The 26061-nt window shown below is 36.4% G+C and overlaps 1 protein-coding gene across 4 annotated transcripts in view; it reads right to left on the reverse strand.

Annotated features, from left to right (window-relative positions):
* LOC145670463 (alpha-N-acetylgalactosaminidase) overlaps positions 1-7377 on the reverse strand; it is a 97981-nt gene extending 90604 nt beyond the window's left edge. Inside the window, exon 1 of one of the 4 annotated variants that reach the window (XM_081739169.1) lies at positions 7220-7377. The gene's annotated coding sequence lies outside the window, so the exon portion shown is untranslated. The other 3 variants (XM_081739172.1, XM_081739173.1, XM_081739170.1) reach the window with 3 other exon arrangements.
* Positions 7378-26061: the final 18684 nt, after the last annotated feature.

Here is a 26061-nt window from a genome sequence, read left to right on the forward strand (position 1 = left end):
TACATTGACACTGTTAGCTTTAAAAACAGCACAAAGGACATATAACGACAATTTCAATACTAGACAGGGCATAAAAATTAGAGAAAGGAAAAAGTACAACTATGCATGCAAACAACCACACAGCGTGCAGCGTTAACAGTATTCAGTGGAATCCCTTGGGCTTACTAGGGTTAATTACTGTCTTAATCTATTTCCAAATAAATATTCAGAATGCTGAATTAGTTGGTTACCTCAGTAAATTGGCTTAACAGTTCTTCGATAAACTATCTGCACACAAGAATGGTTACGAACTTTTTAAAATTAATTTCATGCAACAATAGTACTAAACTATTCAAATAACTAGCAATAATACATTTTACACCTACCGTTGCGCATTTTGCAAATAGATGTGCACAACGATAATGGCTAAAAATATTGAGATTTCTTTTATTAAGAATCTCGTGACCTACAGAAACATCTTTTGACTGGTGATTTTTACATTGTTCAAGGTGTGCATATTGAGTTTACAGCGATTACTACATGACTATTTGCACAATAACATATAATGACTCAAAAGTTCTTATTCCATTAGCAACTTCCCACTCTTACTAGGCACGCTTGTACGAAGTAATTTGTTTCGTAATATTCTGCAGATTGCAAACGCTGTAGACAGCAAAAGCAGGGGAGTAGCACAAAGGGGTTGAGCTAAGTTGATTTTGAGTTTAACGTCCCTTTCAGCAGCGAGGCTATATGAGATGGGACCTACTGATTAACGTGGAATCCAAACCACAGGAGCTCCGGTCGGGAATCGAACCCGGGCAGAGCGCTGAGGAGTAGAGCTGAGCGCTGAAGTTCCAAGTGTGGACGTTATTTGCAGTCACTATAACTTACATTAGAGCTCAGTGGTAGAGCATTCACCTCTGGTGTTTGGGGTCCCGGGTTCGATCCCAGCCCCCGCCAAGTTAACTTTGTGGTGGACAAACACCGTGTGCGTGTGTTTCCTCAGGGTTCTCCCGTTTCCTCCCAGTTTCTTCATTCCACCATTTCATTCATTACTCATCATCATCGTCTCCTTTAGCCTAACCGGCATAACCGTGGGACGTAAAACTCAAATATTTCATTTCATTTCATATAACTTATATTAGAGTAAGCATTTGTTAAACTTAGATCAGCTTACTATATGGCTGCTTACAGTATGTTAAATAACTTACACTACGTTTTGAAACTTACAATAGCTTGACTGTTGAAGTTTAGTGTTCTTTTCTTTCACCACGGAGACTACATGAGATATGGACCTCATGAATTAGCCACTAAACCAGAGGGAAGGGCTTAGGTTGGTTAGAATGGTTTGAGGTTAGGAACACATCACAATTATAGTATAGTATAGTGCAGACATAAGCTCAACACTTGAAGCTAAAGTAAGCTCACGTTACACTGATCCGTCTTTTCGTGGGTAGTGATTAGTGCTGTCGAAATCGGTTTTTGAAATAAGTGAAATTCCATAAAACCGAAATGTCGGTTTTGAAAACCGCTCTTGCGATTTCGCTTTTGAAAACTGCAAATGCGGTTTTTGGTTTTCAGAAAACCGGTTTTCTCAAAAACCAAAAATATCACAAAAATTCGACAGCACTAATACCAAGTAACGACGAGAAAACAGCAAAGAATCTTTCCCCACTTCGGCTCACAGTTGCCAGATGGAGGGAAATTTCTCTCGGCGTAGGGAAAAAGTGCTCAAAATTTGCAGAGGGGAAAGAATGCATTTTTCCTTAAAATGTCTTAAAGAGTACGGAAATTCTTGTTGAGTATACTTTTACAATTAGCAGAATAAATAATAATAATAATAATAATAATAATAAGTTGCAATTTCTCACAAAGAGGCAAGGCTATCGTTATTGGGAAGTAAAAAGATAAAGAATAAAACATGATCGATGTTTCCTTCACTATAAACTATTGCAGGTGTCTGGAACTTCCGTTTAGAAACCAGTCAGCACATGCAAAACCATAACACTCACATTTATCGGAGTGGCAATAAATCAACAATAAAATTGTGTATTGCGATCTAGATTTTTCTTTCTTTCATTTCTTTTCTTTTTTAAAGAAAGGGAGGTGGTGCTTTCTTGTTAACAAAAGAAAGAGTGGCAGTACTATTTTTAAAAACAAGGGGAAAGAGTAATAATAATAAAAAAGATCTCAGTCTAAGTGGATGAAATTTCAAACTGAATTTCATGAGTTGCATGTGTAGTGATCTTAAATAGAGATATATCTTATTTTCTATTTAGCTTAGTGTTGCCATATTACCCGATTTTAGCGGGTACCATCAGATTTTCAGGTTGTACATAAACATATTTTAATCACGAAATACCACCCGTTTTTTGGGGTTGGAGAAAAATCTAAGACGACCTAGGTGATAAACTGTAGGCATATTCAACGTAAACCGCTACACCTCTGACAATCTCAATCGCGATCGGAAAGAGCTTTTGCGGTTTCCGTTTGGAAATCCGCTTTTGAAAACCGCAAAAGAAAATCGGTTTTCTCAAAAACCGAAAACCGCAAATGTCACAAAAATTCGACAGCACTGGTAGTGATTAGTGATTAACCAACTAAATTTGGAGAAAAACTGTGTTCAGATGATTGTTGAACACATCCACTTTCTTGCACATTCCTTTATCATTTAAAGCAGTGGTTCAAAACCTTTTTTTGACAGACGACACACTTTATCCAAGGCCAACGACGTCCGAACACACTTATTTGATATATATTTTCTTATTAATAATAATATTAATTACAATTGCGTAAGCTCGTAAGTTTCTACAAAGTGTGTCACGATAAAAGGGTTGGACACCAGTAAAGTATCAAATTTGAACCGCACAAATTTGTCCCGCTTGTTAATCTACATACAAATGTTTCTTATCTCAACCTTATCCATCTCCATTAGAAGATATATCATATGGTGCAGACTAAATGTCTGTTTCGCCATTTACACTCAAAGAAATACTTTTTGTTCTTTATTTGACCACTATTCTCTACTGTTTATAGGTAACACTTGCACAGTAACGTCTATTATTACCCGTAATTAGCTTCATTCGTCGAAAATATTTGGAACAGAAACTGATTGTTGGTAAAACTTCGTTTTTCAATTACCTATTCCACATATTTCTATTATCTTCAATATAATTATAGCTACGGTACTTAAGTTTTAAGTAATATAATTGTTGCAATAATAACAGTACAAGGAATCTCAAAATTTTCAAAATTAAATAATGCTTCCAAAAATATTTCCGTACTGGTTTACTTTTTAAGAATAGAAACAATTGTTGAAAAATTTCAATTCTTTCATTAATATCCTTTTTATTGTCCCCTAAAAGGTTTTCGCAGGATGACCAGGGGCGTCATTTAGGGAGAGCAGGAGGGCGCAATTGCCCCCACCCAGAGTATGAGGAATACATATACTTTAATCGATTGTCTACTAATATACTAATACAAAACGTGAAAGTCTTATGTCGGTGGTACTCTTGACCCCCCACCCAAAGCGTAGTCTGAAATGACGCCCCTGGAGATGACATAAAAATATATCACTTGGCATAGATAAAATTCAAGTGGACCATCAGAGGTAATTGTAAAAATTTACAATTCTCCTATGATTTTCATATAAATACGGCTTCCCGATGTGTGGCATAAAAAGTATAGAGCAAAAAACAAAAACCAACCCGTACTAGGTGTCCACTAAAAAGCACGAATGCTATCTAACCGATCAAGGCATAGTTCCACGGTAGCGCTGTGGTGCGTCATGAATGGTGCGTATGTGTGCAACCGAGGGTAGTGAAAAGAAGTGTTTTTTTTGGCAATGACACGAGTTTCAATAGCAATTGTCATGGTTTTATACTAGTAACGCTTCACTTTTATAAACATAAAATACAGGATCTGTGCACTGTGCAGAATGGTACCGCCGATGGAAAACAGCATCTAATAGAGTCATCTTTTATATGCACTTATTTATTTTACCCGTCGTAAAGCACTTGTAATGATTTTACACTAGTAACCCTACACTTGTAAACCTAAAATACCGCTGTATTATTTTGTGTTTAATACTGACGTCTACAAAAATTTGTCCCTTATAAACATGTCTTTTCATGTAAGGTATTGAATTTTACCTATAAATCTTCGAATATATGGTGCGACAAAACTACACCAGCACCAAGATTTCATTACTTTTGCTGCCGTAGTAATGGTGTTCCTGTAAAATGTGTTCACATGCAGAACTGCCAACGAAATGAAAAGTTGCTAGTTTTACATCCCACAGTATAACTTGTGGATACACGAAATAGATTATTTATAAAAGTGCATGATGATGAAACTGGTGTCGGAATGAGAATTTGGGAGAGCCCTGAGAATACCCACGGATATCAAGTTGTCTACCACACTCATATGGTCTTGGATTGAGCAAAAAAAAAAAAAACAACTAACATCAAAGGCGAGCATCCTACTGCACAACCACCGCGGCGCCCTACCGCCTGCTCCTCAATCTCCTCATTTGAAACAGAGTGAATTGATTTAAATCATCTGATATTTAAAATGAAAATCATTGATTTAAATCAAATTCCGAAATCAATCAATTTGAAGTGAAATCCCATTTCTGTTCTGTTATTTTGGTTATGGAGGATAATAATCATGAGACGCAAATGTATGTACAGCACAGTATGAAAATGAGTGTTTCATTCAAAGATGATTAGGGAAAAATCCCGTTTTGAACGGGTAACAGGACAATCCTGTTCTCTTCTCTTCATAACATAGGGTTTGTAAATTGTTAACTATTCTACCGGGGAAATCACCATTCGACATTTAAGGCGAAAAATCTTCTGTATGCGCGTTTGTTTAATTGTTTCCAGATAATATGGGCGGTTTCGATCCTCTCTCCGAAACTTACACATCTTGTACATTTTACATAACTTTACATAACTTTAGATGAAATTTATGTATTTTATATGTATTTCGTGTCACGATTTAGTTCTGGACCACCTGACTTGTTTTAAATATGTCCCTGAGAAATATCAATAACTTTTCTGAAATACTTTTTCCTCCATGCTTAAGAAACATTGTTTGAAACTGGAACAGATTAACGATTGGAGATTAATTCAAAATTCAATCCCAATACTTTCACTTAAACCGTATAATTAACACTTAGTGCTAATTCCTGATGATTTTTGATTCAGTTCGCGACTTGGATTATACGAGAAGAAAGATGTAATTTAAATTTTAAAAAAGCATTGATTTTTTCACCCTAATTTGAAATAATAAATTTAAACCGTACAACTATCAAATCTGTCTCAACAGCTCATTAATCTCACTGAAAAACTCTGATCTATCTACTTTTTTCCTTCTTTCAATCATACAATTATTATATTCAAAAGTTTCATACTTAGAAAACAATGTTTGCAAATATTTCATGTTTATTTTGTCAGTAGAATGTATTAACAGGTAGTATACAATCCCATGTTACATTTTAATGTTATTTCTTACATTAAAAAAAAAAAAAGTTAGGAATGAGATTACAGAATAATTTCCTATAAAAGCAGATAGGTGATAAAATAGTTTCTTTAAAATGAAACTGTTTGCAAAACACATTAAGTGGGATTTAATATTACAACGTTAAAACGCTTTTGACTGTGAAACAAGAACATTTTATTGTTCAAAAAGGAAAGTTGCTTATATAAGCGAATCGACTCAATACTTAACGATCACTGTCATTTTCCCAGGAAGCATTTCGTTGTACTTAAGAATCAAAATAACACCTTTTCTTTTACGATTTAAAAATCAACTTTCTGGTGTGTAAATTTTAAAAGCAATTTCAAATGCATACACATTGTACAGAGGGCTATTTTTGTCAACGAAGGAAATGCCCTTAATATAAGCCAATACGCAAATTAAAGACAAGAAACGGAGACGAAATTAAGACTTCTAACATGTATTTTTAAAAAAAAAGAAAAAAAATGCATCCTAATTGAAAAAATATATCCTTTTGACATTTGCCTCTAATCTTAGATTATCAAATTTAACATTACACGTACCGGTACAACGATAATTCCTTCTTTTTTGATATTTTATCAAAAATAATTGCATTGACATTTACTGTGATTCAAAGGTTACGATAACCCTTTGCTTTCTACCTGACAAAGACAAGGAAGAAAGTCATTATATGCAGCTATCTTTTTTTCATCTTCGTCTAAACTTTCTCTTTCTACAAGAGCACGAACAGCCACAAGTGGTGGATCATTAGATATTTTTTTTCTTTCTTTCAAACGGAAACTGCTGTATGACATAATATTCCATTACACACTAGAATAAAAAAAAAAAATATTTTCTGTACATTATATACAAGTATTATTAACGAAAACTGTTTGTATAATTTTGGAATGTACGTACTTTTGTTGAACAAAATGTATAAATATTCTAAAATAAAAACATATACGAACATCAATATATACTTATTCTTTTGTTTTTCTGAAAGATAAAATAATTTACGTACTGTAATATATCTGGCATCAGCGTTGAACAATGGATTAGCTGACACGTCTACACTGAACACAGCTGTTGATCGCAGAATATCCGTTCACTTTCACTCCTGGCCCCCTTTTTTTTCAACTTATCCGCAATAATCAACGAAGGTCTTTCCGGTTTGATTCAATTATTAATTGAATAATAGATTGCAATTTGTTGTAACACAAAATATAAATATATCACTGTATAGCAAACAAATAACTGCGAATAAGCCACACGTTATGTTATTCACAAACACACTTTCTGACACTGAAAACGATGGGATGTTATTTAATCCTACCTCACTCAAAAGCCCTTGACTTATTAACTCTGAAAGCTATGGATGGATAAACAGAACTCTTCATGTGCGACCACTTCCAACTAATTGTTTCTTTCTCACATCCTTTTTTTTTAAAGAACAAAAGCATAGAATTGGTTATTCCTTCACTACCTGTTAAAATGTATGTACTTCTTCGAGCGTCCCATACGGCCGGCTTCGCTGAATGTTTTCTCTCTTCTGGCAGGCGAACTGGCGAAGGGAGTGCGGAAGGTAAAAGTTACGTTATGTAGGCCAGAGCAATATCAGTAGGTTACTCGAGCCAAGAACCACGCCATTATCTTTCCCTTTACAACATCATAAAGCTGCAACAATGTCACTCAAATCTTTATAAAGAAAATAATAACATTAAATATTTTGAATACGCACCTGTTAATTGTTTCTTGATATGTAAACATACAGCAGCCTTACTCCATCCCGTTAACAATTCGCACGGCAGTTGCTCGTCAGCTGTTTGATAGCTCAACTTCAGTTGTACCAACCACGCAGGGTTACCAACAAGAATTGCTGACAATAGCATGTTGACAGGCGCATGATGATACCTTTGCCAATTGAAAATTTCACCTAGCTAAATACCCAGTGGGCGCAAATATCTAAAGAATGTAACGACTGCAAAAAGAAGAACTTTCGGTCCTCTTTGAAGTGGCCGTGATTTTCCCGAGCGACTTTTAATGTTTGCATAAGAACCAAATAAGTGAAATCACACATGATTTACACTTGTAGCTGGAATGTCGCAATACGCACTGCCTAGTCCTTACACAATCACTGTTGTTTTTACTTTTAAAAATAAAATTAAATTAATTCAGAGCAAGACATGAAACCCAATATTGCTTATTTGTTTCAATACAGTAGGTACGCAGAGGGGGGTTCAGATTATAACCGTTCTTCTTTTAAAAAGAAATTATGATAAAAATAAATATTTAGCATATTAAGATATAGGGAACATACAAAAATCCTGAAAATATTTAACTTGAAAACTCGAAGCCCCTCTGTATGAAATTTTGTGTATTCCACTGTTTTAATAATACAGTCTTTCATGGACAAGGTCGTAACTGTAAGAAGTTATGCGATATAAAACAACAACTCTGGCGCATGAGCACCATTCGGGAAATTTGAATTCGTTCGGCAAATCTTCCTTTCGGGAAAAATACTCTCTTACATATCAGATTTAAGAGATTAGGCTCCAAAACTTCTAATATAATTCCATTAAAGGGAGTAAACTCAAAAAATAGTAAGAAAACAATATGTAGCATAGTTGTGTCAATTACTATAAGCCTTCAGTAGGTGAATTGGGACATAATCCGAAGATAGTAAATACCTAGGTACAGTAGTTCCAATTAGAATATAAGTAATCGAAAAAAAAATGAAATGAAATATTGAAGTTTTGCGTCCCACAGTTATGCCAGTTAGGCTAAAGGAGATGGTGATGATGAGAAATGAATGAAATAGCGAAATGAAGAAAGTGGGAGGAAACGGGAGAACCCCCGAGAAATTCCACGCACACGGTGTTTCTCCACCACAAAGTTCACTTGGCGCATGCTGGAAACAAACCAAGAACCCCATGCACCAGAGGTTAGTTCACTAAGGGTGATCTTGTTACTTAAAAAATAAAAAATAAAATAAAAGACTGAGTAGAACGAACTTAATTCAGAACATATTTTCTAAGAACAAAAGTTACAGTTAAGAAATAACAGGTACAGGGTCGTTTCTATAGGGAGCAGCGATGTTGTTCTATTTGTAAATATGTGAACTGACAAACCATTTTGAGTTGACTTGAGTTTAACGTCCCTTTCAGCACCGAGACTATATGAGACTGGTGATCTACTTATTAACATGATCCGAACTACATGAGCTCCCGCCGGGAATCGAACCCGGGTCTGCGACGCCAAACAAAACATTTTATTACCCAGTACCAGATAGGGAGTTAGTCAGTGGGTCGTGAGTCAAGTGAGTGAAGAATTGTGAGTGGTCAGTGGGTCGTTAGTCAACAGGACATGACCCATTGCGACCCACCATAACCTACTCTGACCCACCGACCCGCTCTGCTCAGTGCTTTGTAGACAGCATTTTCTGAACACGTTTGAATTTATCTACATTTTACTTTCAAGGTCTCCTTTTTCTTCCTTTATCATTTTTTGCTATTTACTTACCTGGGATAAATAGAGAGTGAAAAAAGAAATTCAGGAACTTTTGTATATTAATATTTGTAATTTTAATAATAGAAACATTGTTTACTACTTGGCTTTCAAGATACAGTCAAATTTTACACCTTTTGCCTACTTTACCTTGATTTGAGACTTTTAGATTTCATCCTATTTTCCACTGAAAAGTATCTGTAATTCAACAAGGAAACAATTATATATGATAATTAAATTGAAATTAATCGAAATATGGCCCATCGATTGGTTACAAAACGGGTTGTACTGTTGGCAGACAATGCACCAGCTCATTTCCCCATGCATCCATGATGAAGGCAGTGGAATTAGGATATGAAGTATTGTCCCATCTCACATTCACCGGACCTAGCACCAAGTTACTTCTTTCTCTTACCAGAAATGAAGCATCCACTCAGAGGGCGGCATCTCGGCAGTTGGGATGACTTCATTCCTAAGATTGAACTGTAGTTTCAAAGCCAAACTGCAAACTTTTACAAAACAGGCTTATAGAAAGTGAAGAACCGCTGGCAAAAGTTGTAACCAGGCACGGTGACTACGTAGAGCAGCGTTTCCCAACCGGTGTGCCGCGAATGGGTCGCTGGTGTGCCGCGAGGAAATCGAAACAAAATTATTAATTATATAGCAATCAAATTGCAAGAGAGAGAAAAAGGTATATTTGTATTTCACATTACTACTATGAATCTAAAATTCAAAGTTTCATACTGTGTTACTTTTTTGTAGAACATTTTTAATTTTCTGTAGAACGTTTTTCTGCACACTTCTAATTTTGAAAAAAAGTATTTGTTATCATTGTTATGACCATTATTGCTTTTTTAATGTTGCAAACTATTTCCTAACTTGAAATTTTAAAATATTATTCAATCCTTCCGGCAAAGTAAACATACATACGAATTACCTACATTTGTGTTTTAAAAGTAAAAGAGATTTGTTTGTTCGTTCGTTATTTATTGATTCTCCTTCTTAATGAAAGGTTGGATACAGTTTTCGAAAAAGAAAGTTTATTTTTAACAACTTGAGTCCTATATCTGATTGCAATTGTTTTCTATTTTTAAATTAAAATGAAAAATAAGCATAGTGATTTACCACGGGGAAAAACCAGTGATCGAGCTTTCTTCTCTGTCAGAAGGATGTCAGTAATCAGAAAAAAATACTACAGTATTTTATATTTTCAAATAATAATAATAATAATAATAAGTGTGCCGCGAGAATTCAAGTTACCCTGAAGTGTGCCGCAAATTGAAAAAGGTTGGGAAACGCTGACGTAGAGAAAGACTAATACCATCACTGTTCTCCAGAATTGATTTCTTTTAGGTGATTGCACGAACTTTTAGATATCACCTCATAATAGAAAATCATGAGTTTTCATAATTAGAGTAGATTTGTAGGTAGTTATTTATTAGCAAGAGAACATAGGAAATATCTAATTCAAAATAAATCTTTAATGTAGTACTACATTTTGATTGATATAGAAAATTACATGACAGTGTTGAGTTAAAACAAATAAAACTTGTATTTTTGAAAAGAAAGAGGAAATAAAAAAAAAGTATCAATAAACGAGACCAATTTAAAAGGAATTCTATGAGAAAATCAGAAATAAAGGAGACAGAAAGAAAGAAAGAATTGGAGATGATGACAATGTGAGCGGAGAATGAGGCTCAGAAGGTAATACGTTATTATAACAAAGGTCTTCTAAAAGAGTTTTGCACTTTTCAGACGTAAGGGGCCATGCTCCTCAGCTCTAGATCAAAATATCCCAGTTACGTCAATGCGGGAACTTATCTCAGGGCGTGCTCAATGTGTGTTACAACTATTTTCTCAGTATTACTATAGACAAAGGATTCACCTTCCGGAGAAAATCAGAAATCACTACTGATATAACATCGGATATTAACCACAAAAGCTCCACTGCTTAACTAATCCTGACCTCTACATCAAATTCAAAAGTTGGCTTTACCACTGTTATTAGAAGCTCTCCATTTCAAGTGTGCCCTCGGAAAATATTTCAAAACTTCTGCCGCCCTTATACAGAGGAAACCTTCCCTTTTGCTTTGGGGGAAGAAGTGAATGACTCAGGCTGTGTTGCCAATTTTTCATTCAGTCGTTTTGTCTTGGCGAGTGAAGATCGTACGCTACTTACAAGGAACGGACATGAACCTGTCATCCTTACGTCCGAATCAAACCTAGTCCATTCGATAATCATTACAAAGATATGTTCATGCACAAAAAAAATTAGGTGCCATGGACAACGGAGTAAGTTCCTGGGGCCCATTAACCCTGTTAGTATAAAGAAAATCGTAGACTCGCAGTGAAATAACTATCGCATCAACACTGTTCATTGGAAAGTCATGGTTTATAGCTCATTCTCTTCAACATGAAACAAGCTTTCCAGTAGTGCTATCTATTGGGGCTTATAGCGTACATGAACAGGGAAAATTGGGAGAATGTCGGGGAAATTCCCTCCAAAAATCCCTCCCATCAAGTTTGGATCCCTCTGGAGCGGCTTAGGGTAAAAGCATATAATGCAAATGTATCTCTAAAACTAATATAGGGAATAAGAAATGTGTGTACCAAGTTTTGTACTACTACACAGAATATGTATGAGGGGAAATCGTGTACTGGTATACAACCTTTTCCCTCATATTTATTCCATCTATCAATGCAAAACTTAGTATACACATTTCTTATCCCCTATATTATTTTTAGAGATACATGTGGATTGTGTGCTTTTATTTGGGGGGTCCAAAGATGATGGAAGGGATTTCTGGAAGGATTTTTTCTGACATTCTCCCAATTTTCCCTGTTCAGGTACGTTATGGGCCCCAATACATAGGACCTCTGGAAAGGTTGTCTCATGCCGAAGAGAATGAACTATAAACTATGATTTCCAATGAACAATGTTGATGCAATAGCTATTTCACTGTGAGTCTACGATTTTTCTTTATACTAACAGGGTTAATGGGCCCCAGGGACTTACTCTGTTGTCCGTGCACGAAAATATCTTTGTTATGTTTATCGAATGGACTAGCTTTGATTCGGATGTCAGGATGACTGGTTCATGTCCGTTCCTTGTTAGAATGGCTAACGAGACACTGCACAGCGAAACTCGTGAAATAATTTAATGTGACAACCTGTCCACATCCAACTATTGAACGACCTCGGTCACACCAATTTGTCCCTCCTCTTTCGAGAGAGGTGCGGGAAAATACACATCGACAGCAGAGGCACACTTGAGATAGAAAGATTTTAGTGTATTCTGGTTTACATAAAAGCCATTAAACTTTAACTTTTTTTTTTTTTTACACAATCGAGACTAAACAAGACAATCGCTATTGTTCAATGTGACATTTGCTGACATTTGTACCCAAGGGTTAAGCGCTGACGCAAAGAAAATATTGAGCTTACTTGCTGCTAAGCAGTTAGCGTACGCGCCTTTTACGTACGACACCAGGGTTCGAATCCCAGCAAGAGCTGATGTGGTTCGGATTTCACATTAACCTGTAAGTCCGCGTCTCATATAGACACACTGTTGAAAGGGACATTAAACTAAAAGTCAAATTAAAGCAAAGCGAAGAAAACATTGAAGTAGGGGAAGGCTGAGCTGCAGTAAAATTTTATCACAATAGTTAGCACTAAACTTTGAAAGTAAAAATATTTCGAACATTTGATACTCACCATTAAAAAGAATTTAGCCAGGAAAATATTTTGTAGAAATAAGACCAGATAAAATGGCACTGAAACATTGAGAATGGCTCAGACGATTCAATGACATTATTACTGGCTGAATGAATATTATATTCTCCGGGGTAAACACCCTGATCGAGAGTCAAATCCAGAATGCATCATAAAAAAGCACGCTCGTTATTTCATCACAACAGAAGAACAACTCTTGTAAAAGAAATGACGGGTTGGGGTTGGTAAGACTTATAAATTGGTGTCATTATTTAATTGTTCATTTCTCATCATGAAGTCATCATCTTCGCAACAAAAGTGATTTGTGTAGACACTTGCACTAATGAATAAATGAGATCAATTACTACAAAGGGGAGACAATATGGCTCATTAAGCAAACAAAAGAGCTAAGTTCCCTTTTGGCCATTTTTGTACATATTTTATCTTTAAGATCTCTATCTGAAAGTCCTTACAGAGCTAGGAAGGCTCATATCCAAATATTGTAAATAACTTTTATAGTTGAAACAGATTAACTTTGTCATGTAGTCTACTGAAAGGAACCGTATCAATTTTCTTCCTTTTTTCGTAAAAAAAAAAAAAAAAAAAAGACTCGATTCATTTGTGCACAGAATGCCCCATATATGATCATGTTGTTCCTTGCTCCTCCCTTGTCATTTATTCAGAACGCGTAATAATGTGTGCAAGTTACTTGTGTCCCCTCAATTGATACTAGTAATGATCTCAATAGATAACTTCCTTGATTTCCACATTGCAACTTGCATACCAGGATATGCGGTCAGTTAATATGCAAAGACAACAATAGCCTGATAGAAGACGACCCGCTCGGGAGAGTAATACTCCCGGAAGTACGTTTTTTCGCGCGCTACTCTAGCCAGCTGTTTTACGCGCCATCCTAGTGAATTGTTTTAAGTTGGTCACAAAATCTATATCATTTAGTACAAGGAGAACAAAACGAGCCTTATATCATGGAGTACAAGGGCAACAAAACGAGCCCTGCGGGGCTTATAACCCGTTCCTACTGCTACTACTACTTATCTGCACAAAAGTAAGTAAATCACATTTTTGAGTATTATTTTCGTATTATTTTAATTTAAAAAGTGTTATAAAATGTAAAAAAAATTTCCGCGGGCCGGGTTTGAACTCACGCCGAAGAAAATCTTTGTTACTAACCTTTAGCGCTAGCGCACTCGGCCACGAAGACCGACAGCAACAATTGTCTGAATTCTGTTATTTATATGCAACGTGACAAGACATAGATAACGCCAACCAATCAGAACTGTGTTTTTCGTTCCTACTTCCCGGAGCATTACTCTCCTGAGCTAGTCCTGATAGAAGCCTCATGCCGTAGTATTTTAGTCTACGATAATAATCAACGTAAAGTGAGACTGATAATTGCTAATCGTATTTTTTTGTGTTGAATTCCAATCTGCAAAATTTCCTAAAACCGATACGGAACAAGGCACTAGATGTCTAAGAAATAAAGTTTCAAATATGGATGTTACCACTTTTCTTGTGGGAATCAGACAGATTATTCCACTATTAGTGAATGTTAGTGAAAAAAAAGTAATATTGAAAATTTCTAGGTTATATATAAGGAGAAGAACTTTACGGTTACGGATGGAGTAGAAACGCCATACTTTCAGGAATTATTCATTGAATATCTACCTACTTAAAAAGTTAGTAATATACCCAATTTTAATTAGTTAATGAGTGATTTGAAATTAAAGAAGACGTGTGTGTATTCCGCTCTCGTTGTGTTTTGAACGTTGTTTATTTACATAGGCGTTTTGCGCTTTTCAAATGTTCGATGCCACGTCATGAATGGAACTGTGCGTCTGCGCAGATTGATATAGGCGGGAGCTGAGTGAAGGAGGAGGCAGAGTAATATGGCGACGAGGTGCACGTGGAATGTGTTGAGAACACGCTAAGAAAAAAATGTCGGGGGGAGTGATTACCAGTGATTATAGTTATGTGAGTGTGTGACTCATGGAATATTATTGAGTGTGGTGTTGTTGAAATAAGAATTACCTCAGGGAAAGAAGACAGTTTGAAGTCGCTCGGTTGTATCCTTGAATCATTTGATGTATATGAAAATGAATGCTTCGTGGCCCTTTTTCTCTTTTTCGTTGTAATTCTTAATTTGGCCCTTGTACTTAAATGTGTATCCCTGTAGTGCTCTTATAATCCTTTAAGCATTTGAGGTATGTGAAAATGAATTCTTCTTTGCCTTTTTTCTGTTCTTCGTTGCATTTCTTAATTTGGCCCTTGTACTTAAATGTGTATCCTTGTAGTGCCTTTGTAATCCTTCAACAATTTGAGGTATGTGAAAATGAATGCTTCCTGGCCCTTTTACTCTTTTTCGTTGCATTTCTAAATTTGGCCCTTGTACTTAAATGTGTATCCCTGTAGTGCCCTTGTAACCCTTCAATCATTTGAGGTATGTGAAAATGAATGCTTCCTGCTCGTTATTCTCCTTTTCGTTGCATTTTTAAATGTTGCCCTTGTACTTAATATATATGTTTGTGTAGTGCCCTTGTACTCAATATATATGTTTGTCTAGTGCCCTTGTACTTAATGTATGAGTATGTGTGGGGGCAATTGAACGCATATCGCATATTTCGTGCACGTGGATACTTCTTAGTGTTGCACTAGTTATAAAATTGATTTCATTTGATGTACAAGTGGTAATATAACACATAAGAAACCCAGATCACGTTGTATTCTCACTTCATATTGGAGTGTGAATACAACATGATTTGGGTTTCTTATGTGTTGCATTACCACTTGTACATCAAATAGAATCAATTTTGTAGCTAGTGCAACAGTAAGAAGTATCCTCGTGCACCGGAGATGAGAAGTAGCTGTTCTTAACAATTACCAATTTCTACAATTCTAAATTAGAAAATTGGTGTTTAAAGAGAAAAAAAATAGTCCAAAGATGAGACTAGAGGCGACCGTTCCCTAACAATATTCGCAAAGTTTCTGAAGCGTAATAAACTCGAAGATACTCTAACATTCAAAAACCAATTATAACTGCTTTGCATATTATTGGAAATTGAAACACATACTTTGCTTTCCCTTGACGCAAATTGTTACGGAATGAGCCTCTAGATATTGAGAAAATCCAGAAAAGAGGCCATTTGTCAACCTAAAAAATCGTGCTGTGCGTTAACTACGGCCTCTATTTAGATAAATATGATATTGAGGTATTGTATACCACGGGCGCACCCACGATGTATCCACCGAGTCCAGACCTCTCCCCCCAAGACATCCTAACTCAGTGGTGTATTTACAATTTTGTTTCGGGGGGGAGGGCTTCGCTAACTTTAGTCCTGGAAATGTGAAAATTCTGCAAGATATTTAATTCACTTTAATATAGTAAATAAAACTTCGGGGAGGGCTTAAGCTCGGAATCCCCCCTAAATACGCCACTGTCCTAACTTAACCCTGGAATACACAGGGGGGTGCTGGAGCACCCCAGACGTTATACTTATCGCCACCGTGACGCTGTTCTCAGGCACATTGGTTGGTGCTTCCGTGTATTCTCATTTTGGAGCGTGACACTCACGATGGTGGGTGTGAGGTAAATTGTCTCGTTTCAGAAGATAATATATTCAAGGGGTGGGGTTCTGCAGCACCCCACCTGTGTATTTACGTATGTGAAATTCAATTTATGACGAAATTCGTTTTAGATACATTACATGAATATTTGTTTACTTGCATGATGGCGAAAGTGAGTGCAGGTTCAAGCAAGTTTACAGACTTTGTACTAAATGCATTAGAAGAAGATGATTCTGATTCTGAAGGTAATTTCAGTGAGTCTGATGACAATACTGAAGCATAATCGGAAGTCGGTAAAGAAATTAGTGCAAGTGACACGAGTAACACGGAGGGTAACATCGTAAACGACCCAGCTATAAGGGGAGCCTCTATATTAGGGAGAAGTGATCTTACATGGAGTTCTCAACCCCCCCCGGAGTTTCTAAAAGAACTGGGGATGCAGTTAGCTAGACCTTACATGCTGGAGCGCCTCAAGAAGAATCTTCCGACTGATTTGTCTACTGGTATCAGAAATATCCTTGGTATTCAAGAAGAACCATAATCTGTAATGGGTTCAACACCTTGTGTTCCGAAGCAAGCACGATGCCGAATATGCCTTAGGAATAAGGACAGAAAACTAAATCTTTTATATAAGATACAAAGTTGCTGTTTGTGTTGAGCACAGAAAGGAAATCTACATTTCCTGCAGTAAGGAATAGCTGTGTCTGTTCAAAAATACATACAAACTACTATTGCGTATTCTTGTAAGTGATAAAGTGAAATACACATGTTTAAGTTCGAGTATTAAAATTTTAGTAGCGTTTAATTATATGGGGTGCGCTGGCACCCCACCTGTGTATTCACGTAAGCTTTCTTTGTCTGTGTATTCCAGGGTTATTATACATTTATACAATTTCTCAATACAACTATACTTGTTTAACAGGGAAATGATTGATGTAGCGTGAAAGTCTGATTTTAAGCTTCATCTGTACTCTCTCTCTCTTATAAAAACAATTTAATTGTAGGCCCTATCATTGTTTTCCCTGGAAATATAGGTGGAATTGTTTACAATTATTTATCATTAGAGAGCGGATTTTAAGGTGCAACACCTTTTCTAAAAATGTAGTTGTTATAACAACTGAAGTTCAAAATATGTATTTCCGGGCATAAAACGAACTGAAATGAACGCACTTTGTTGTACCTTTTTCGTGGATGTTTCACCTTTTTTTGCCAGATTCATAAAATTTCCCTTTTTCTTACTTCTTTTTGCCTTTGGCACCTTTATTGTTCCTTTTTTCTCTCTTGTTTTAAAAATTTGGACAGAACAATGTTTTATTTTCAATCTAGTTTACACATAAATTTAGACGCAATCTTGACGGATTTGCTAGGAATAAATTTGAACTGAATTTGCGAAACAAGCCGGACATAGAAACCTTTGCAACGTCAACTGAACTTCCTGTCCATGCGGTTACAAGATGTGAACCACTGGTTTCCGTTGATGTCGAGCGAAGTTTTTCTACATACAAGGATCTCATGAGCTGCAAGCGACAGAAACTAACATTTGAAAGTATAGAAATGTTATGCACAATCAAGTATAACCAGTTTCTAAAGACCCAGTAGTATTTGGCGGTTTCTCAAGCCACAATATTGCTAAATTAAAGTTTTTAAAATACCGAGTTGGTTTTAACCACAATTTTATTACAAGAATGTTGAATGTTGTACAAGTTTGGGATTAAATAAAACAATTTTGCAATTTATGTCCAATGTTAACCCAAGACTTTAACAATATCTGTTGGTGTAATGAATAAAGAATATTCATGTAACTGTATACTATAGCACTTAATAAAGATATCCTATTAGCACTTTTTTTGCACCTTTTTGAACAATTTTTCAGCCCCTTTTATTCCCTTTTTCCTACCACATTTTTGCACCTTAAAATCCGGTCTTTGTTTATCATCTTATCAGCTCCAGAATAATACCCGTCCAGTATTATGTAGTAGTAGTATTGGATCTGTGTAAAGCTTCAACTCCTCCCAACGAAAATTTCTGGGTATCTGTGTGATATGTTCTTATCAGTCTTTTCATTTTACGAGTATGACACTAGCAATGAAAAGCTGAGATGTTTATGCACTAAATTACAATACACATCATGATCCTAATTACCGAGGGGATGGAAATGATGGGGATTTTTTCCATCTTAATTACATTTTGATCAACCCAAAGAAACAAACAGTAGTGACCCGGTAGGAGATGCTTGTTCCTTCACTCCTCCCCCATGGTTAGTAACAAAAAGTTTCGAGTTTATTCCCAAATTCCACTGTGATTTTAGTTTGTTAGTTGTATTCCGAAGTGAAAGGCATATTTTTAAAATCAAGCTCGACTCTAGCCATAGGAGCTAAATACGCTGTTCTGATTGGTTGAAGTTATCGGTTTCTCTCCACGTAGCATTTATATAGCAGAAATCAAAGACGACCGGTTGCTCACGGTACTCGTAGCCGAGCGTGTTAGCACAAGAGGCTAGTAATCATAATAGCTTTTGGCGTGGATTCAAACCCGGAGCAAGGGAAGTTTTCATTTCCTTAAAAAAAAAAAAAAAATCATAACACTTTCTTTCATTAAAATAAGATGAAAATAATACTTTCCTGAGATCCGAGCATTTATTTATCAAGAACTTTTGATGAAATTTTGTATATTAGGTAACAATAGACCCAATAGTACATATTTAAAAACAATTTTATCATACTGCTTTCCTATTGATCGGCAATGGGTCGAATTGTATGCAGTATTTTTGGTCTCAAATTGCTATGTATTGCATACAATACACAAGGAAAATTGTATATTTCCCTTCATAATATAAGCATAAAATATGTAAATCATTAAACTTGAAATTTACTGCACAATGTTTTATTTACTGAGAAATTATTCAATCAATATACCTGGATCAGATGCGTCCATAACCCCAATTGTCTTCTTCCCGCCTTCAGCAGACAATAGAGCCACCTGTAGGTAAAAACAAAAACCAGGTGCCTTTTCTGCAGTAATTTCGTCACTTTCCAAATACAATAACCGAGATTCGGGCATGTTCTTAAATATTCGTAGCCATGACGGGTGTTCGAAAAACGTATTGTATGCAATACACAGGGTCTCAGGAGGTTAAAAAGTTTTTTTACTTACGTTACGCGTGCAGTTTTGCTATACGAATCCATAGTATAAGTATAAGTAGTAGTAGTAGTAGTGAAAACTGGCCGCCAAACCGTGTTTCTTTTTAAATAGTAATAACTAGTTCTCACTTTAATAGCTATAACTCATGTTGTATTTCAACTATTGATGTTACTTTTACTTCTTTCAAACAACAAAGGACTACGCTTACAGACCATGCAACATACTTACCAGTTTACTATATATGCGGGAAGTAATGGAGGGGTTTCTTTTTTAAAATCCCCAAAATTTTCCGTCTTTCGATAAGTTTCCTTATACATTGACTCAGAAAAAATCATAACAAGCTAAAACTTTGCACATACCTTTGAGAAGGTGTATATAACAACATACTAAAGTCCTGAAATATTCGGTGAAGGGTTTGGCCGCCACATTGGAAAATGGACGACAAAGTGTGGTTTTTCAACGTAATGACAGGTTCTCACTTTAATAGCTATAACTCACATTGTATTGATCGCACTATTGATGTTATTTTTACTTCATTCGAATAATAAAGGACTATTCTTAGAGATCACATATTACACTTATCAGTTTACTTCATATACGGGAAGTAACGGAGGGATGTCCTTTTTAAAATTTCCCTTCTTCAAAATAGTTTTCTTATATATTAGCCCAGAAAAAATCATAACAACCTGAAATTTTGCACGTACCTTTGGAAAGATGTGTATAACAACATACTAAAAGTCCTGAAGTATCTGATGAAGGGTTTGAACGCCATATTGGAAAATGGCCGCCGAATAGTGGTTTTTAAAGGTTATAACAGTTTCTAACTTTGATAGCTTTAACTCACGTAGTATTTGCATTATTGATGTTATTTTCACTTCATTCGAATAACAAATGGCTACGCTTCGGTGAAAGGGCGAAGTGGCGTAACTTGAAAACGTGATTTTGAGTTATGACCACCATCTATTCTCATTTAACCTTCTCTATCAGCTATAAATTTCATACCGGAATTCCTTATATTAACAGAGGTATAAAAGTTCTAAAAATGGCGTATTTTGAAATGTAAAGCAAGATATAACGTTGAACGAGACATTTTAAATCGCTCTCCTGTAAAATTATAAAAATCAAGATACGCCACTTCGCCCTTTCACCGACCAGTTTACTCGACACGTGGTAAGTAACGGAGGGGTTTCTTTTTAAAAGTTGCCCAAATTTCCCTTCTGAACATTAGTTTTCATATACATTAACCCAGAAACAAATCACAACAAAGTGAAATTTTGCACATACCTTTAGGAATGTGTGTATAACAACATACTAAAAATCCTGAAATATCCGGTTTGGGCGTTATATTGGAAAATGGCCGCCAAATAGGGTTTTTTAAAAGATAATAACAGGTTCTCACTTTAATAGCTATAACTCACATTGTATTTGCACTATTGATGTTACTTTTAGTTCATTCGAATAACAAAGGACTACGTTTACAGACACTTACCAGCCTACTACACACATGAGAGAAGTTACAGAGGATTTTTTTTTCTAAAAAAAATCCCTAAACTTTTCTTCTTCAGATTCCTTTTTCTTAATCAGTTAACAATCTCGTCCTCTAAGAGTAGCAATTAATCTTACATTAAATACACCGTAATACACACAATATAACATCCAAGTTTCATTCAAATCATAGTGATAGAATCGGAATAACAAATAAAACTCCGTTAAGTACTACTCCTTGACTGCACGTAGGCCGAATAAGGCACTCTCTCAAGCTACCTTCCTCAACTGTTAAGTTTACCAAGAAAGTTCTGTCGCGAGTTGTTGAATGCGAATGTAGATAAGGCGAAGGTCAGTTGTTGGTGTGGGAATATCCAACATACTACCTGGTTGTGGAAGTTCAGGTTCACCGTTAACGTGCGTAAGGATGGAGTGAACATGAGACCTCAGCAGAGCGTCATAAGGGCATGTATGCTGTTCGAGTTGAAACTGGGGTCAAATGTCGCTGCAGCGGGTCGGAAGATATGCTAGGCTTTTGGCGAGTATGTTGTGACTACTTGAACAGTGCAGCAGCGGTTTAACAACTTTTGAGGACGGTGACGAAACATTCGAAGACGCACCACGTGCCGGAAGAGCAGCACATGTACAAAATTATCTTCAGGCAGCAATTGAGCGAACAGTGGCCAGATATCTTAGGAACTGAGACTGCAATTCAGTGTGAGTGGAGAAACCATTCGGCACAGCCGCCATCAACTTGGGATGCACTACAAGTTGAGTCTATGGGTCCCACATGATTTGACTCCTGGCCAGAAGGCAACGCGAGCAGACACCTGTGTTTCTTTGCTGTTTCGTCTGAGGAAGTAGCCATTTCTTGAAAGCGTGTTGACATGTGATGAGAAATGGGTCCTATACGAAGCTCCACGGCGCCGTCGTCATTAGTTAGCATCCCATGAACCGGTTCTAAAACGCCGAAGCCAACACTGCACCAGAACAAGGTCCTTCTGTTTGTTTGGTGGACTGCTCGCGGCATCGTGAATCGGGAACTACTACCAGATGGTCAAAGCATCAATGCAACTGTGTACTGTCAGCAGTTGAGCCGTGTTCAAGAAACTCAAAACTCTGAAGCCAGCACTTCTGAATCACAAAGAGGTCCTCCTGTTACAGAACAACGCTAAGTCCCACGTGGAGAGGATAACGCGGGGCACCATTCTATGTCTTAGATGTGAAACACTATTGTATCTGCCATACTCCTTGGACATTGCACCGTCCGCTCATCACTTGTTCCATTCCTTGGACAATCACCTTAGGGAACGCCAGTTCAAAATCCCAATTAGAGTTGCAAAATGCACTTGATACTTCTCCGCTTTACGTCCCACCAAGTTCTATCCAAGCGATGGAATCCATGGCCTTCCATAACGTTGGCAGAAGGTCGTCAATGCTGATGGGGACTATTTTTGATCTTCCAGGTACGTCTTAGGTGACATATCGATGTTCGAAGGTGGTGGGTGAAAAAGCGATAGAACTTTCTTGGTTAGAGTGGAGATGTATGTGGGGAGAAGAATAAAAAGTTTGAGCAGACTTTACCAGGTATGAAAAGACGTAATAATCTAGCATTATGGCGGTGAGGATTTTTTAAGTGACAAGTTGAAGTACAAGCAGATCAATATCTTCCCCAGTAATTGATACTGGATATGGCTGTTTGAGAGAGAGAGAGTACTATTGCTGTACGCAAATCTGGGTATGTGCATCTCCAGAGGCTGAAGAACACTGGTGCCAGCAGCCATGAGATGGTTAGAAAGTATTTTTTAAAAATCTAGATTTGCTCTTCAGATTCACAAAGAACTTCTCTGGAGATGTGACAACTAACGTTGAAGAAGTAAACATAACAGTTGAGGAATGTAGCTTGAATGTCTTATTCGGCCTACGCGCAGTCAGAGTAGTACTTAACGGAGTTTTATTTGTTAATTCCGATTCTATCACTATGATTTGAATGAAACTTGGATGTTATATTGTGTGTATTATTGTGTATTTAATGTAAGATTAATTGCTACTCTCAGAGGAAGAGATAGTTAACTGATTAAGAAAAAGGAATCTGAAGAAGAAAAATTTATGAATTTTAGAAAAAATCCTCTGTAACTTCTCTCATGTGTGTAGTAGGCTGGTAAGTGTCTGTAAGCATAGTCCTTTGTTATTCGAATGAACTAAAAGTAACATCAATAGTGTAAATACTATGTGAGTTATAGCCATTAAACTGAGAACTTTTTATTACCTTTAAAAACCACTATTTGGCGGTTATTTTCCAAGGGGGCCGATTCTGGGGGGCTGGGGACCCGGCCCCCCCAAAGCTCATGTGGGTCCCCATTTATGAATATACAATATTTGACATAATTTGAATGCAATTTGTCTTAAAATCCTCCTACATATACCTTCTGCATCTGAATGCCCCCCCCAATTTACAGAGAAATCGGCGCCCTTGCAATTTTCCAATATGGCGGCCAAACCCGTTACCGGATATTTAAGGACTTTTAGTATGTTGTTATACACATATTCCCAAAGGTATGAGCAAAATTTCACCTTATGATTTTTTCTGGGTTAATGTATATGAAAACTAATGTTCAGAAGGGATTTTTTTTAAAAAGGAAAGAAAGAAAGAGAGAAAGAAAGAAAGAAACCCCTCCGTTACTTCCAGCGTGTCGAGTAAACTGGTAAGTGTAATACGTGGTCTGTAAGCGTAGCCCTTGGTTATTCGAATGAAGTGAATATAACATCAACAATGCAAATACTACGTGAGTTAAAGTTATCAAAGTCAGAAACTGTCATACCTTTTAAAACCATTATTCGAAGGCAATTTTTCAATATGCGTCCAAACCTGCCATCACATACTTCAGGACTTTTAGTGTGTGGTTATATACACGTTATATACACGAGGACAAAATTTTCACAGAAACGACGAAGTCAAAAAGGTGTGTCCTGAAATGGCTGAAAGATCGTCCCAAAGAATTCTATGCCGCAGAGATACGGGCATTGTCATACCGATGGGACATGTGTATGCGTGTACATGGGGAAAGATCATACCTTGAGAAAGACCAGTAATTAATTGATCCCCATGTTGTCTTCTCTATGTAAAAACTGAATTCCGGTTATAACTTGAACGTCCCTGGTAATTCGTTGGTGCTCACTGCCAGCTGAGATGCCATTCAGTGTTGCCAGACACGACAAGCAAAATTACACACACCTTCCGTCCATATTGCACAATTTTACACACAAGCTGTAAGACAGTGCACACAGCATTACACAATACATAACTACCTATCTATATGTATATTATGTCTAATGACGTACATACCTATACGTACACTCATGTCCAAAATGATTGTCGCATATCTATAACAGGCTTGTTGAGCGAATATATTTGGATAATGATATCGGAGGGTACATTTAACACTCTTACTATGTGTATAATCGGCAGAGACATGTATGTGGTAAATTGCATGTCAAAAGATCTGTAAATAAGAACAATATAACGAAAAAACTTTTCTTGTACATTTAGCAACATTTTGATATAGGCCTACTCATTCTAATTTTCGTATTTATAATTTTTTTTCTATGAAATTTAGCACAAATATACATTTCCCGATTATACACATAGTAACAGTACTAAAAGTGCCTTGCGAGTTTATTATCCAATTATATTAACACAACACGACCGTTATAGATATGCGACAATCATTTTGAACATGAGTGTACATTGACCAGCCATTATTTAAGGATTCAGCGTTTGATTTATATTATTATTATTATTATTATTATTATTATTATTATTATTATTATTATTAGTAGTAGTAGTAGTAGTAGTAGTAGTAGTAGTAGTAGTAGTAGTAGTAGTAGTGTTAGTATTAGTATTATTAGTATTATTAGTATTGTAAAACCGTCACATTCTCGCCCATTGTCACTTTCATTTTACTTTCAACCATGCGCGCCGACTACGTGGGTGCTCCAGTGCTCCGGCACCAACATAAATAATCTTATAGGTGCGGCGCACCCACAAGATTTTTAGCTTGAACCCGGATTTGAACCAGTTTCTCTTGCGTTTAAATCAGTCGTGTTACCGACTGAGCTAGGGCAGCCCCAATTTGTCCTTATAGTACCGATATATTTTACTTTCTCACAGCACAGGCCTTTATGACAATGTTCATAAAATATTTAACTAAAATTAAATCAATCAAACATCGAGACTTCCCTGAAAACATATAGGCTAATATGACCCGCCGTTCATATGCACCCACATAAATCTTGGAAAGTCTGCGCCATTGCTTTCAACGTACTTAATGTTTTTAATTGGACATCGGCCAGTCTGTCGTTCATCTGTTTGCAAAATGGCATTTTCTTCACAAGTGGTGAGAAAACAAGACTTCTTACCACCTCCGCCTCATGTTTTGGCCAACATTGAGGGTCAACATTCATTCACATTGCTTGCTTGAACAAAGTGTCTTTGCTTGGGGATGTCATGACACCCGCCTCTGAAAAACAAGAAGTGAGGTACCAAGGAAGCAAGATAGGTTTTATCATACTGTAGAGAAAATAACAAGAGATTAACAATAATAACAAATAACTTGTTATTTTCTCTGTGGTTTTATTGCGCTGGCCTGGAGTCAGGCATTGGAACTCGTAGTTTTTAGAAGGCAATTTTCAGGGAAAAAAAATGGTGGAAATAATGAATATTTTAATGAAAGGAACTTCGTAAAAATCATCAATGATCAAAATTTTTAATTATGCCAAATTACACACAAAATGCACACAGATTGGCATTACACACAAAATGCACAAACAAGCCAAAATTGCACACATTTTGTGCAATTACACACACTTTGGCAACGCTGTGCCATATGCTCTTTACGGTAGAAGAAAAAATTGAAGCAAATAAAATCAAACTTTCGTAGCATTACCAAAATAGTATGATCTTATAAAATGAAAAGGTGAAAGGCAGTGCTGCACAGTTTATTGTTGTACGATTTTACTGATAATTTTTTACTTTCCTTTGAATGTTTCAACAATTTATTTCACTCAATGGAATTTATTTCACATAAATTGTAGTAATACATGACTGTACCAAAGTTCGTGTGTTTTCTTCCAGAATTGTACTCATAGCTACTGAGT

The sequence above is a fragment of the Thermobia domestica genome, chromosome 14 (assembly GCF_964235325.1).
Source record: "Thermobia domestica chromosome 14, izTheDome1.hap1.1, whole genome shotgun sequence".
NCBI classification, from domain to species: Eukaryota; Metazoa; Arthropoda; class Insecta; order Zygentoma; family Lepismatidae; genus Thermobia; species Thermobia domestica.